Genomic DNA, 11,714 nt, shown 5'->3' on the forward strand with positions numbered 1-11,714 from the left:
GCTTAGTCATTGTCAGGGTCCTGAGAGGTTGCATAAACTTAAATAAATCGACTGCAGATGGCTAGAAAAATTGAGACACGTAAGAATGACTTTGAAATGCTTTGGGTTTGCTTCGTATAAATCAGAACTTAGGTATTACATTTACAGACTTTATCTGTAGTCCTCTGTTAATGCTGTAATTCCATAAAAGGTTGGAAATACCCACGAATGTGAAAATATTAATAACCAAGGAGCGAAAGAAACGTTCAGTGCCAGGCAGGTTCTAGCATATGTGCTCAATGCTGTAAATATGAATTAGGGCAGACTTTGTATAAAAATATTATGAGAACAAGATATGTAATATGCAGTTGTCAGATTTAGTGATTTGTTAATTATAAGGGTATTAAAAATCATGTAAACAAACAGAATTGCAAACTGCAAAAGAAGTAAGAACTTTTAAATGCAGAATTGCAATCTTAATGTGCTTTTGTTCTTTTTTGTTTAAATTTGACCTCTATTCCACCTCTTCCTAAAACACGTTGTTACGAGAGGGCTTGTTTTTCCACTCAGAAACACAGCATAGCCAACATCACTAAACAGAAGGGATCCCAGGACGGCTGCGTTCCCAGAGTTTGTTTTTTAATGACATTTTGCAAAACCGTATTCCCAGGCTAAAAATCATCTATGAACTTACATCCTTTCCTTGGTAGCAATTTTAAAAATCATCGTATCATGCTTCTGAAAGCAAATAAATGAAGCATGGTTACATGCTGATGAGCCTTTTGTTGAGCCGTTCCATGCAACAACAATGTGGGATATTTACTGCTGCTGTGATTTTTGTTTGCCATCTCTCCTAGTTCCTCACTGCCACCGTTCTCCTTGATCTGTACAGATAATTATAGGCAGCCATGTTTGTTATTAAGGATGTAGCTGTAACAGCTCTTCACAAACACGCTATGATTTGAAGCTACTGCGCTGTAAGTTTATTTGGTGATAATGTGTGGAGTGGACTTGAAGGGGATGCATATGTGGAACTGCATAGCTGTAAATCGCAGTAACTTTTGAAATCAACGAGGGCTCAATATTGTGTCATATGGGACAGGCAGTGTGTATGATGTGTATTTCAAAGGCTGCCTTCAAACTCTACTTTCATTCTAAAAAGATTTGTGCGCGTCAGTGTTACTTGTGCTTGCTGCAGAGGGCAAAGTGTGTCTGCTGGCTGTCTGCTGTGCCTGGAGCCAGCAGAGCGTAGGAAAGGGGAATGAGCAGCAGTCTTCAGGGTCTTCCATCACTATCATTGCAAATAAATAAATAACCGAAATTCTGATCCCAAAGCCAAATGCTACCTTCAGGTTCACCTCTGCAGTCTTGTTGAAAACAATGTATGAACTAGCAGAGAGCCCTGCGCTGACTTCCAATTCCCCGGTGCTTTGCTGTGCTGCCATTTGTGCCTGTGCGTGTGTCTGGGGAAGGGACAGAGGCCACGTCTGAAAGTCATCGACAAAACCTGCATGAGAGGTAGCACAGTGGAAGTATTAAGAGATCACTCAGGAAGAAGCTGCACTTGAGCCTGCCGCCTTGTCATGCCACACGTTACTGTAGCGGGCTGTGGTGAAGTGTGATAAATTTGGTTCTTCTGCACTGGATTATCACTTTGTTCCTTAAGTGGTCTTGTGAAAAAAGGCGACAGCAGTACATAAAGGGCTGTATGATTTAAGCCCATCAACAGCATGCTTTTTCTAATGTGAAATCTTGTTAACATTTGTCAGCGAGGTGATGTGTTTTGACCATGAAGAAATATTGTGCAGGTGGTTGGAATAATTTTGATGTGTTTGGTTTCCCCCCCAATGCATGCTGATTAATCCTGGGTTCATATATCACACCAAATTGGAAAATGCAGCCTACCTGTTTGATGAATGTGTTTTGAAAGATTTAAAGTTTTGTTCGCTGTAACATCAGTGCCCTTGAAGACTTTTTGTGCCAGACCAGGAACAGCACTGCCTGTGTTGGTGGGAAGGGCAGGAAGGCAGCAATGAGCCACATGAGTACATGGGAAGTAGTGTCTGGAAACCTTATTCTTTGTCTAGACCCTGTACATATAACTGAAGTGTAAGTATGCCCAAGGTTCACAGTAGTAAGTAGCAACTAAATTTGCATTCTTTTCACCTGTGGACTTAATTGTAAAGTTTTGTTTTGTTTTGCTTTTTTTTTTTTTTATGTCTTTGTGTGTGGAAATGCGTTGGTGCCCATAGACCTACTAGCATATGACATAGCAAAAATATATCAGCATTAAAAAATTATAAGTGAAAATTTCCCCTTCTTCCACCCCACACAAGCGTAGCAGAATCTAAATACAAGCAGAATCCTGGTCATGATTTGAAAGAAGATAGACTAAAACAAAGAGGCATCATGCTGTGCAGTCAGCTGGTTTGCAAATAGAAGGATGAATATGCATTGCCAGAAAATGGATTATTCTTTTCTTTTTCTTTAAATTCTGTGGGATCTCTCCCTTCTTCTACTGGGAGACCTACAAGGTCGCCAAATTAAACCTTTGTACAATCCAAAAATTGAATCTTAGTACATCCATTTTCCTAATACAATTTCTGCAATACCTATCGGTGCTGACAGTTTTGGTCACATATCTCTATTGTGCTGTTCAGTTTTATTTGACAGTGCAGGATGGCATCAGCATGTATTGGAGGTAACATCTGAGCTGTGGCTGATCTCTTGGGACTGCTGTACTACTTTACCTCCGTGCCATCACAAATGGATGTTTCTGTCATTCCCTAAGATTTCCTCCTGGGTTAGGCATCTTTCTTTAATTATTAATCAAAAGCAATGTAACAATCATTGCAAACAAATGTATCACTGTACTGAAGCAAGTGTGTTAGATGGGATGTTAGTAGTATTAGTAGAACAAGATTTGGATGTAAAGGTTGTGATCTTGTCTTTTTCACATCTGCTTGATACATAAATTATTATGCAAGTCGAAGTATTGTATTTCCCTGCTGCAAAAATAGAAAAATAAATGCAGTAAGCTGGCTTTTTCTACAGCCTTCATACTGAACAAAGGCCAAGTGACTTACGCAAAGCTGCTCCTGAGATCTGTGACATAGCTAGGACAAAAATGTCATGAGTTTGAATGCAACCATATGTTTACTACTGGAAAAATGAGTGCACAGTTAAAGATATGCAAAATCCCTTTGCTTTTTGCTTGGGTTGAGACTTCATAAACTACAGTAGTCCTTAATTTTCACTTATGTACTGGGCATTACTGGGGCCGTGTGGTTTCCCCATCGCCTGCCTGCTCTTCCTGCATGTGGCATGCCTGCCACTTCAGATGGCTCATCTGCTGGGTAAGACTGGGCTTCTTCTCTACAAAACACTACTCACTTTCTTGTGAATAGAATCTCAGTATGAGAGATGTGCATATCCACCAAAACAAAGCGATGGGTTCATTTGATTTCCATTCACAGCATTAGGTTAATCCCACTGTTGCATATGCAGATGTACAAAGCCGTGACTCAGTCTAATAAAAAAATGCATGTGATCCAATCTGAACTGGTTGTCTCTGTGAGACATTCATTTAGGACAGAAATTTAATATACTTTTCTTTGATAAAACTCTTATGAGATGTTGAAAACGTTGCCGTCTTAAACATCAGGCTAAGGATATTTACTGACTGGTGCAAATCAGACATTCTATTGGAGATACTTATTAAGCTCTGAAATAAATTATCCTGTATTGTGTGCAATACGTACAGTACAGTACATTGCACTGTGCTTTTGGGTTTTTTTGTTGTTTTTTTTTTTTCTTGAATTTCTTATGGGTATCAATCTTGACTACAGTAAATGCAGAAGCTCAAGTCAGGCTGTCTATTTTAACATTAGCATAGCGATGTAAAAGCTATGAAAAAGAATATTTCATTCCCATTTCTGTCCAGGCAAGTTGTCGCAAATGGTCTAACTCTTCAACAAGCCTCTTGTTATTATAATACCCCTTTTTAATACCCTTTTATTGGAAAAATTGTTTGTGCAACTCTTAGTCACTCTCTTAGGGGCACAGAACGTAGTAGCAGAGCAACTGAAAACTGTCAGATATGCTGCTCACAGTGAAGCTGCTATGAGTTCTTAAGCTGATTGGAAAAATATAAGTTTGTCAGATTATCCCAACTTGATTTTATCTAGGTGAATGATAACTGTGTGGAAATGAAATCAGTTCGTAGGTAATTTCAAGTTACCTGTAAAAGAATGCGTAGAATAAATTTCTTCTGAATTATTAGCTGTCTTTAATATGCATTCTAGATAATGTACTTCAATGTTATTCCAAAAGGATTTTTAAAGTGCAAAATTAAATACAAACTGAATATTTGAATATTTTATTGGTGATTTTAAAAGATTTGCAGAAATAGATGTATCTGTGCATACCAAGGCACCAGTGCTCTTAAAAAGTGTCAAATTGAGGTTGCTGCTTCTGTTTCAGTGAAGAAACCTTTGAGTTATTTTTATCTGCATGAAACATCAAAGATGTAAAGTACTGCTGCTAAATCCATGCAAACATCCAAATTACAAGTGCTCCTAATGGGTCTCTCAGAGTCAGATTCACAAGAGACATTGCCATCTGATGTCATCAAAACATATGTGGAAAACCCGAGCTCTGGGTGGGTGATTGTCAAAACCTAGGATGAGGGACAGAGGAAGAGTAGGAAAAAGCTCAGTTTTGAAGCTGGAAACTCAAGGTTTAATGCCTTGTTCTGCATTTAAGCACTAATGTAGCACTTAAATGTATAAAAGGACTGGGGTGAATGAAAACACCCCTCCCAAATGTTGGGATGTCTCACATGCCTTTGTGATGTGAGGGGTGAGGGAGATCCCTCCTCAGGGATAAAACCGAATTTAAAGCTCGTGTTGTACAATGAAAACCCAACGAACCACAGGAAAGAAAAAAAAAGAAAAAAAAAAAAAAAGAGTAAGGTAACAGAGGCAATCTTGGGCTGTATGTAAATTGTTTCATTGTACCTGCTAAATATAACATGAAAACTTGAGACTTATAAAATTTCACCTGCGCTTATCGAGCTTCGAAGAGATTACCTCTTAACAGAAGTTTCATTTTCATTTCCTCCAACATTTACTGAAGGGAACGAGGGCAGTGACTCCTTTATTTCCTAATCCCAGCCAGCAACTTGCTTTTTTCTGTGTTTTCTGTCATTCCATATGACATTGCATCAAGGCAATTCAGTGCTGCATGCAGTTGAACCAAAAGCAATTTAAGTCAAAAATGGACAAATATGGATGTCATTTATAAAGCTTGTTCAGAGGTCTCTGACACAGCTCAAAGCCTGCTCCCTTTTTTGGTGCAGCAAGGTTTTTTTCCTCTTATTTCTGAAGCCCAGCAGTGAGGTTTTGCTGGAGCTCCTGAGTGAGCAGCAGACAACAGTTTGTGCTTAGAACAATCCTTTCGTAAGCCGAAAGTCTTTTCACTTCTATTATTTGCAGGAACTTCTTAGAAGAAAAATAGAGGACCCAATGCAAAAACAAGTGTAGCAGTATCAAGGAAACATGCTGAAGAGTTTCCCTGATTAATTAGCTCACTAGATGAAGTCATAGTGGCAAATGAAATATCCAATGTACAAATGTTTCTTCGTGTGATTCGTTTTCTTTTCTTGTCCTCGGCATTCAGTTAATAGGATTCATATGACCTTAGCCTGAGATTTCAAGAAACATTTGCAATTGCTTATAAATGTATTTCTTTATTCTTATTATTGGAGTGTGTTTCAAAACATGCATGTCTTGATAGGAAAATTCAGCGGATAGAGCAGTGATAAGTTCATCTGTGCAGCTGTAAGTAGCTCCCAGCTCCTCCCTGCTTTCCCCTGGGCCGGGGAGCTGCTCCTGCTTTTGCATTCAACATTATTTTGTCAACTGACCTGTGTTCAACATCACCAGGGCAGATTTATTTTCTTATTTAACATGTGCTGTTGCTGTCTGTCGTCTTCATAATAATAAAGGGTCATGGCAAAATAGTGCCATGAGAATTATTTTCATTAAGGACATCAAAGGACAGTTTGTAAATGCATCTATTACAATTAATTATAGTATGTACGCTTTGTTTTCCAAAAACATGTTTGTCAGAATGTTCTGTTGGTGAAAATGGATTTAAGGATCCATGTCAGTATGCCTTCTCGACTAATTAAGGAACTTGTTTTAATATCAGAATAACATCATCATAGTTTCTTGAAGCAATTAAAGTAATGAATTGCTTGCATTTCCTTACATTTTATCTTAATTCTAGATCTTTTGCTACACTCTTTTCCAAATACTGAATATATGCAGTAATTATATCTGATAACATGTAAGTAGTTTTATATTAGATAGTGAGATATAGAATGCAGATAAAGATAGCATAGATTACTTCTAGTGTATATTACATCTATGCTATAAACGTAGAATGCTTGCTTCCTGTGGGTTTCAGAAGGGCTCTGGCAGCTTGATGCACTGCTCTGTGCCCCATACAGAGCATGTAATGTCATGTGCCTCCTTGGTTGTTGTAGTCACTTCTGGAGCACAGCTCACAGGAGGAGAGCTAAACAGTTGAAGGAAAGGATAAGCACTGATCTAATCCAATTGAAACTGCCCCATGGTATTTACAGTGCAGCCATCATTTAATATAATACAAATAGCAGAAACCAGCCCATAAGCCAGCGGTTTATGTGTAGCATTTGGGGAGCATTTGATTCTCAAAAAAAGAGCACTCCATCTACCTATGTTATACTGAAGACATTATCTGACATAGAAACAGACTATTAGTAGCAATTGGAATAGTGCAATAAAATTGTTGCTAATTTCGGATTCTCTCAAGTTTAAAACAAAGATGTGTGCAAGGTGTTGCTGCCCCGGCTGGAAGCCTCACCTCCTGCCTACCAGGGGATGCACCTGAGTGCAGGAGGAGCAGGGTGCCCCGCAGTGCTGGCACTATCCTCTGCTTCCCTCTTAAACCTGCTGCTACGTGGTGATCTCAGCCTCCCCTCCCAGAGAGGGTGAGCAGCAGGGATGTCATAGCAGGAGGGGGGGCTTGCTTTAAACACCCAATCCTCCCAAGGCCTGTACAAAAAGCAGCGAGCACATTCTGCCTCAGGACTGAATACAGCTGACCTCGCAGTTGTCTTTACCATGAAGTTTTGGAGGACAAAGCCCTATGAAAGGCTAAGTGCTGTCTTACTACAGCATGGCTCCGTGAAATATTTCTCAGCACTGAGCAAACATTACAAGTAACGAATATATTTAATGGAGTGTATTATTTTATTATAGCCAGTTGCTATAATAGGCAGTTAAACCATGATAAACAAAAGAAGCAGAAATGTGATGTACTAGAAGATCAGATCTGTTTCCTCTATATCTGTTTTGTCAACTTGCATTCATCTACTTTCTGTTTTCTTTGGTGGGCAATCATCAAGGCGTGAAATAGCTGCCTTCCCACGTTACCAAGCCATGTAAATTTTGCTTTGGGAATGAGCTTATTTCAGACAGCATTCCTAATCATTGTGCTGGCATGGGAAAGAACACCCAAATAAGATGTTTTAATTCTGAGAGATGATATAATTGAAGTAATTTATTAATTGGTGGCTCAGATGAAGTTTAGCGTATGAATAATAAAGTAATAATAATAATAATAAAGTCATAAATAAGTTAGAAAATAAGCAGAATAATCAAAATAATTGTGAAAAAAATAGATTTAGTGACAGTTACATTGTCGATGTAAAGCAGAGTATCATTAAGTGATGTTCTGAATGGACTTGAAAAATAAGTATTCTCAGGTTTATTTTAATGTTAGAATTAACATTAAACAGATTAAACTGTGTTCTGTCTGTTTATGTAGGTCCACTGTATTTTCTTTCCTCTAAGAACTGTATCCTATCAATGCTATTGCTGTCCACTATACTCCTAATGGCAAAGTAACACTGAAAGCATAATTACATTTCCTAATTATGTGTAATTAACAAAAACCCAGATGATGTATTCAATGAGCTCTTGGAATAGCCAAGGGTCAAGGACTTCTGGAATTTCATAGCATTTCTCTAAATAAGCACGTTATACTGTTAAAGCAAAGATACAGTTTTGTGCAGTCTGTAAACCTGCTTAAAAGCTAAAATATATAGTATTCATTTATTTAGCTGAGTAAGGATGGAGTTGAGATTTCCTCCCTCCCGTTTTTAGATTTGTCGTACTTAGCCCAGGAGAAGGGACTTTAAACTCAGCACCATAATGTTCTGCATGCTGACAAGCTAAGTGATATTTATTTTTTCAAACCTTAATCCTTTTGAAACATGGAGAAATAAATACATCCTCTTATCTAGCATATGCCCAAGACTGGAAATAAATTCTTATTTTCTTGTAGTCCTGTACCAATGGTCTACAATGAATAATTTGAGCAGTCTCACTGAATATAATAGGAAGAGCTTCTCTATTACCAGTGATAATTATAAAGCTCATAATGGGAAACCTCCAAAGCCCTACCATCAATCAAGGAAAATAAACAATGGAAAATGATAGGTATATAGAAGTGAAAATGGCAAAACCACATATGGAAATGCAATAGTTTCTGCAAGGTTATAAATCATGGGGGAGTAATAATTGTAAATGTAATTAATATTCTCAGATTAAAACGTAACTTTCTAAGGAATTTAGCAGACATTTTTACAGTCAGGAACTGGATGAGCCAGAGCGTTAGTAATGGGATTAAGGAGACTTTCGCTTCTAGATCATTAGGTCAAATATGACCCAAGTCCGTAGAGCCTGAAAGTTATCACTTCACAGCTGTGCACTGACCTTTGTAAAAAGATTTGTTGATGTTGGTCTAGACTGCAGCAGGCAAGGGTCTGTGGGCCAAAATCATCCATGCTGCAAGCAGTTTTGTTCTCCATGAAAACAAAAGAAGTTATGTCAAAACTTGGGTCTGGGAGTGATAGAGCATCATTATAAGTCCCAGGACGTGTATCGTTCCAGCAGCAGGAGCCAAGAACAAAGTGGCCTTTGAAAGAGGATGTCTTGCTCTCTCTCTGGAAGGATCTCTCTCTCAACATTGCTTGTCTTTCTTGTTGCTGTCTCCACTGCTGAAACACAACATCCACCACCTCACCTATTTGGTCCCTGTAAACATTCAGCAAGTGTCAGTGAATGTCAGTGGGCATCATTTTTTCCACATGAAGGAATTCATTGACACCCCTTTGCTTCATACGCATTTCCATGTCAGATACCATTTTGTCAGACTGTCCCTCTGCTGCCATCTGTCACACGGCCACAAAATGGAATGGCATATTGGGGAGGGAGGTTCATCCTTTACTGCCATACCACCAACATCTGCCTCTGATATTGTGGGCCAACAGAATAAAACAAGAGGTATTACTTCCGGAGCAGCCCTCATAGGAAGGTGGGAACCTTCCTACTGTAAAGTACTGGTATTCAAATTAGAAATACCCTTTGTTGATTTTTTTTAGCACCTTGTAAGTGCATTTTAATCTTACATGGTCATATATGGAGAAGCTCACGTGCACATGGTACATAGTCTCAGGAAGGACATTTGGGCAGGAATTGGAGCTCCTGGAAGCAGTGCATTATGTGGGTGAATACATCCTATCTGTATTCCCATCTCACAGAGTAAGATCTAGCACTTCACAGATCAGTGCTGGGTGTCAGAGGCCTGGAAATGACCTCACTCATGCATAGTGCCATTCCTCTGCAAAAATTGATAACGTTTTAAATACTTTTGTTTATGCTGGTTGACTTCTGTTCGCTTCAGTGAGATCTGGGGATGTTTTAAGGAATATTTGGAGCTTTCTGAAGCTTTTGTATCTATGATAATTTCTGAATGTGCTCTTTAGGAAGGCAGTGTGAGTTAACTCAGGTTTCCTCCAGGCTGTCTGTGTGGATGAGTGCTCCGGTGCACGTTCCTGCTGAGCCAGGTGCTGGACCTGCTCTGGTTCAGAAACCTCTGCCCTTGCTAGCAGTGCATTGTGCTTACACCTATAAACCCAACAGAGAGCTAGGGTGCACATGTTCAAGGACAGCTCTGTACTAACATGTGCTTTCTGATATGTTTTCCTGATGCTTTCTCGAACATGAAATTGTTAATGAATTAAAAATGCAGTCCTTGAACCAGCTTTGTTTCTCCTAGTTATTTTTTCTGGCCTCTGGAAGATCGCTTGCTGTAAATATGAGACTTTTTCACATGGAATCATAGAATTGGTTGAGTTGGAGGGGACCCACAAAGATCGTCTATTCCAACTCCCCCATAATGAACAGGGACACCTACAGCTCCATCAGGTTGCTCAGAGCCTGGTTCAGCATGTCCTTGAGTGTGACTCTACACAATCAGTACCAAAACCAAATATATTTTTGACAGTTGAGGAATCCATCAGCAAGCTGAATAACAACTTTTGCGATGTTGTTCTTTCGTACATACACGGTATTAAATATTTTGCCAGAATATTTCTTAGAGAATTGGAAGGTTACAAGAAGAAAAGAGCAGTGAACCACTGGGAATCTGGTTCAGCTCTAGCAAATGCATTTTGTTTGCAGTGCTTTGTTTCCTGCTGTGAATTTCGTTTACTAGGTACACATGACACAAAGCTGTATTAATTGAGCAAAGAAGCAACACACAACTATTATTCCCAGTAACGAATGAGTCACTAAGTTTTCAACAGCAAATGAAAGATAAATGTAAGCATGTGAGAAGATCTGCAATAGTTATGAGTTCTTCTTAAAAACACATTTAAACTGATTTACAGCATTCTTGAATAGCTTAATATGCTGTACATGTGTGATGTATTCTGGTTTTCAGTCCTAATGCATTCCTAAAAAGAATGTGTTGTAGTAAGGATTAAATGTCCCATGGGGACTAAAAGCACCACATAGAGGAGGACAATGAAACATTAGACTTAAAAGTAGGTGCGGTGTAATCAGTAACAGGTCAGTTTGTGCTGAGGTCTATATAAGATGAGAATGGGAGTTCCAAATTGTCAGAGGCTGATATGGAGCAGAGCTCCTCCTGCCCTGCCCACGTAGAAGAGCCATTGGCAGCCTGCACTGCAGCAACAGCCTCCGCTGAAGGAGATCTGCTCAGATATCTTTACTTCCCTCTTAAAAAATTCATATGGTTAATATTTGAGTTTCAGAAAACTGTGGCCTGCAAGAGAAAGTTCTTCTAAATTACCCCATTTCTGCTAATGTAACAACCTAATGAAAACTTTAATGCTTATGTTTGCATAATCCCAATTCATTTTTTGCTGTTCTGATTATTAAAATTGCTCATTTAAGGAATATCTTTTGTTTTGTTTGAATTCAGCATTCCCTTTAATAAGAGCTGCAAAAATTGTGAGGAAATGGGTTTAATAGACACAGTCTCAGAAAATGGTTAGCTAAGTGGTGCTGCAAATACTCCCAATTTTTCCCTTTGTTCTTCTACATATGTTTAAAGATATTTCTGTTAATTTACAATTTGAAAGGTGGGTGAGGAGCAGAGAGTTTGAAAAATAGATTACTGTCTTCATTAATACAGGTTTGACCTACAAAGTCTTCACGTACTTAATGATTAAAAACCAAAGTACTAAATAATAAATTATAAGAATTTATAGGAGTCATCATCTTGAAATTAGCTTACTGAATGTTCTTATCATAATAAATCTGAGTGGGTGTCTAATTTAGTGGTAGCTGACTAAAATTATATGTTGCAGTCAGATA

Source organism: Meleagris gallopavo, chromosome 13 (assembly GCF_000146605.3).
Source record: "Meleagris gallopavo isolate NT-WF06-2002-E0010 breed Aviagen turkey brand Nicholas breeding stock chromosome 13, Turkey_5.1, whole genome shotgun sequence".
Taxonomy (NCBI): Eukaryota; Metazoa; Chordata; class Aves; order Galliformes; family Phasianidae; genus Meleagris; species Meleagris gallopavo.